This window comes from Myotis brandtii, unplaced genomic scaffold, assembly GCF_000412655.1.
Source record: "Myotis brandtii unplaced genomic scaffold, ASM41265v1 scaffold387, whole genome shotgun sequence".
Taxonomy (NCBI): Eukaryota; Metazoa; Chordata; class Mammalia; order Chiroptera; family Vespertilionidae; genus Myotis; species Myotis brandtii.
Genome location: NW_005364855.1, coordinates 907,687 through 912,860, shown reverse-complemented (window position 1 = coordinate 912,860; position 5,174 = coordinate 907,687).

The following is a 5,174-nucleotide window of genomic DNA, read 5'->3' as shown; positions in this document are numbered from 1 at the left end:
CTTTCCTTTTCTTTCATCTCAGGATAACTGAGCTCTGAGGTTTGTGTGGGACCAAAGGCCCCAGGAATACAATGCTGAGTCCTCTGAACTCATTTTATTCTTTATTGTATTATTTGATTCTTGGGGCTGAATTAAACATGAAAACAGAAGAAAATATACCCTTAGATATAGAATCTGAGTCATTACCCAGAGATTTCTGCGGGAGTTAACACTGAGGCATGAGACACCTGTGTTTATTGGTCAGTTTCCTCAACTATGGAAGGAAGGTTGATCCTGCCCCTCAGATCCTTTGGAGGTTGGATATGATGCATCCAGAGGGATTAACTGGCAGCTCTGAGAATAAGATCAGAAGTCAACAGACACTTGTTTCCTTTACCCAGACAGAGTTAGAAAAACACAACTCCTTTTATCATAACAGCAGCAAGGGCCATGCCTGTGGGAGGAGGAGCAGGGAACCAGGGCTTCCCCCTTGCTCCTTCCCTGTCCTCCCCCCTTCCATCCCTGCACTGGTCCAGCTGCTATCACTATCCTGGAACCGCTCAACTCAGGCTCTGGCCCTGCCCATCATAGAGAGGAGCATGCGCACTTCTTGCAGACACAGAAGCAGCTGTGGAGTAGGGAGGTGGTGGTTATTCCCCTGAGCAGGCACTGAAGTCCTTGTTGAAGTCTCCACTCCAGAGCCTTCAAGCCCTGGGAGGCTGCCCAGTGGAGGCGCCACATTGCTTTCAGTAGAAACTGAAGATTGATAGGAGCCTGCCGGCTAAGGGGAAGGACCAGGAGGTCTACCTTGTGCCTATTCCCAATCCACAGTCCCGCTTTGCTGGTGGAGCCTCCTGAGCCCAACGCCCATGGCCTGGGCGCACAGAGGGCAGGGCCGCTGCCATAGCCATGTTCCCTCTGAGCCCCACGCTGATGGCTGGGGCTGCACTCAGGAAGGGCTGCACAGGGAGTGGGCTGCACATGGGGCAGGGACCCCTGCCATCCCCTTGTTCCGCCTGAGCTCCCCGCCTATGGCCTGGCCGCACAGGGAACGGGCTGCACAAGGCCTGAGCTCCGCCCAATGGCCTAGCTGCACACCGTGCGGGTTGCACACTGGGCGGGGACCCTGCCTTCGCCGCTTTTCACCTGAGCCCAGCAAGGATGGCCTGGCCGCATACGGAGAAGGCTGCACATGGGGCGGGGACCCTGCCATCCCCTCGTTCAGTCTGAGCTCCGGAGCTCCGCGCTGATGGCCTGGCTGCACATGGAGCGGGTTGCACATGGGTTGGGGACCCTGTCATCCCCTTGTTCCGCCTGAGCTCCGCGCCGATGGCCTGGCAGCACAGGAAGCTGGCTGCACACAGGGCGGGGACCCTGCCTTTGAGGCTTTCCGCCTGAGCTCCGCACAGGGGGCGGGGCCCCACCATCGCCTCCTTCCGTTTGAGCCCCAGGGCCACTTTTGCCCTGCCACCGGGCTCTTGGCTGCCACTTGGGTTTCCGATCACTGAGTGGCAGGCGGCTTTCTTCCCCTTTTGCCTCCCAGCATTGTGCCTGCAGTATGCAAATTAGCCACCATCTTTGTTGGCAGTTAACCGCCATCTTAGTTGGCAGTTAATTTGCATATCACCCTGATTAGCCAATAGGAATGGTAGCGGAGGTAGGGCTAATTACCATGTTTCTCTATTATTAGATTGGATACTACAAAGCCACTATAATCAAAACAGCCTGGTACTGGCACAGGAACAGGCATATAGATCAATGGAATAGAACAGAGAACCCAGAAATCGACCCAAGCCATTACGCTTAATTATATTTGATAAAGGAGGCAAGAACATACAATGGAGTCAAGATGGTCTCTTCAATTAATGGTGCTGGGAAAATTAGACACTTACACCATAAAAAGAATAAACTCAAAACAGATAAAAGACTTAAATGTAAATAATGAAATCTTAAAAATCCTAGAAGAAACCATAGACAGCAAAATCTCAGACATCTCTTGTAGCAATATGTTTGCCGATACATCTCCTAGGGCAGTGGTCGGCAAACCGCGGCTCACGAGCCACATGTGGCTCTTTAGCGCCTTGAGTGTGGCTCTTCCACAAAATACCGCGTGCGGGCGTGCACTTACAGTGCGAAGTTGACTTAAAACTTTAAAGTTTATCAAGTTCATTTTAGGGAACATTGTGGAGTGAAAGAAGATGTAGTGTTGAGGATTGAGAAAGGTATGTTGAGATGGTTTGGACATATAGAGAGGATGAACGAAAGGAGATGGACGAAACAAGTATACAAGACGAGTGTGGATGGGAGAGTTGGAAGGGGTCGACCTCAGCGAACGTACCTCAATCAGATTGAGGACATTTTTAGCAAAGGCCAGCTTAGGAGTACCCTAATTAAGTTAATAACAATGTACTTACCTATATAGTTTAAGTTTAAAAAATTTGGCTCTCAAAAGAAATTTCAATCGTTGTACTGTTGATATTTGGCTCTGTTGGCTAATGAATTTGCCGACCACTGTCCTAGGGCAAGGGAAACAAGTGAGAACATAACAAATGAACTACATCAAAATAAAAAGCTTCTGCACAGCAAAAGAAACCATCATCAAAATGAAAAAGGAGCCCACTGTATGGGGGAACATATGTACCAATGACACATCTGATAAGAGGTTAATATCTAAAATATATAAGGCACTCATACAACTTAATAAAATGAAAACAAAATAATCCAATTAAAAAAATGGACAAAGGCCCTAAATAGACACTTCTTCAAAGTGGCATATAGATGGCCAAGAGTCATATGAAAAAAGGCTCCAAGTCACTACTCATCAGAGAGATGCAAATTAAAATGACAATGAGATATCACCTCATACCTGCCAGAATGGCTACCATCAACAAATCAACAAATGACAAGTGCTGGTGAGGATGTGAAGAAAAGGAAACCCAAGCACACAGCTGGTGGGAAGGCAAATTGATGCAGCCACTATGAAGAACAGTATGGAGTTTCCTCAAAAAATTAAATATGGAACTGCTATTTGACCTAGTAATCACACTTCTAGGAATATATCCTAAGAAGCCTGAAACACCAATCAGAAAGAATATATGCACCCCTATGTTCAGAGCACTGCAGTTTACAATAGCTAAGATCTGGAAACAGCCCAAGTGCCCATCAGTAGATGAGTGAATCAAAAGCCTTTGTATAACTACACCATGGAATATTATGCAGCAGTTAAAAAAAAAATAAGGATCTCCTACCCTTTGAGACAGCATGGAGGGACTTGGAGAGTTTTATGCTAAATGAAATAAGCCAGTTAGAGAAGACAAGTATCACATGATCTCACTCATATGTAAAATCTAATGAACACAATAAATGGATGAACAAAATAGATCCAGAGACATAGAAGCATGGAACATACTGATGAATCTCAGAGGAAAGGTGCGGGTGGTTGGGTGGGGAGAAATTAAGCAAATAACTTATATGAATATATGTATAGTGTGGTGAAGGCCTGGTGGGAGGTGGAAGGTGGGAGGTGGGAGGTGGAGGTGGTCAATGGGGGAAATAGAGGGACATCTGTAATACTTTCAACAAAAATACATTTTTTTAAAAATATATTTTATTGATTTTTTACAGAGAGGAAGGGAGAGAGATAGAGAGCTAGAAACATCGATGAGAGAGAAACATCCATCAGCTGCCTCCTGCACATCTCCTACTGGGGATGTGCCTGCAACCCAGGTACATGCCCTTGACCGGAATCGAACCTGGGACCTTTCAGTCTGCAGGCCGACGCTCTATCCACTGAGCCAAACCGGTTTTGGCGCAACAACAAAAACACATTTAAAAAAAATAAATTATGCAAAGAAGCTGAGTCTACTTCAGTATATTTCACTTGAAATTCTCAGGCTTTGAGTATGACTTTGGGAGTAATGAGAAATGAAATGAACCTTCTAACAATAAGCAGCAATTCTTCAATCCAGTATTACTAAAGCAATAGAAAGGAAGTGCACTCAGGTGTACCCCAGGTCAGAACTCTTGCAAAATGCTCTGCAGATTTTAATTCAACACTTCTGTGTCCAGGTTAACCACTCTTATGGGAGCTTCTTGTTGGTGCAGTAATGAATTTCTATAGTTCACTTGTCTGCATAGAGGTCATACTATTCCTGGCAGTAATCTCCACTGCTCTTCAGAAATTCCATACATGTGTGACCAAGAACACCACTGAGGAACACGTTTACTCATTGAATATTGTTGTCTGATCATGATGCTGGTCTGAGGTGGCGGCACCACAGCAGACATGGCTGCGGTTGCAGGACAGGGGCTACAGTGGTCTTGGTGGGGTGGCTTTGCAGAAGGCAGCAGGGACACCAGACTCTACCATGACTGGTAATTCAGTGTGAATATTACAATAAGCTGACTACATTATCCAAAAACAAAAATCTTGTTGGAATTTTGACTTGAGTGTATTAAATCTTTAGATTAATCCAGTGAAACTGACTTCTCTATAATATTGATTTTTGCCATCCATTCATGAATAATGTGTTTGCAAGGTGTGTGTATGTGTGTGTATCCCTCATTTACCTCACAAGTTTAAGAATGTTTTCCATAAAAATCTTGCATGTGTTTTGTTAGGTTTATATCTGAGTACCTTAGATATTTTTGATACATTTTAAAATGAGATCATTATATTATCTAATTGCTGGTACATGGGAATGCTATGTATAAATTTGCTAGTCTGAGATTTAATTCAGCGAACTTTCTGAACACTAATATTAGTAATGATTCAAATATTTTCTTAGATTAATTTATTTATAGATATCATTTGAAACAAATTTTATTTCATCTTTTGCAATCCTTATATTTCCATTTTTTTCCTTTTGTCTTATTACACTGTCTACAATAAAAGTTGAATAGTACAAGTAAAAGAAGCTATTACTCTCTTAGCCCTGACATTAAAGAAAGTGCTTCTAATCTCTTATCATTAAGCATGACCTTTCTTTTTTTTAATTCCTATTGTTTAAAGTATTACATATAGTATTACATATGTCTCCTTTTTTCTCCACTGACTTCTCCCCAGCCATCCCTATCCCCTAGCACAGTAGTCGGCAAACTCATTAGTCAACAGAGCCAAATATCAACAGTACAACGATTGAAATTTCTTTTGAGAGCCAAATTTTTTAAACTTAAACTGTATAGGTAGGTACATT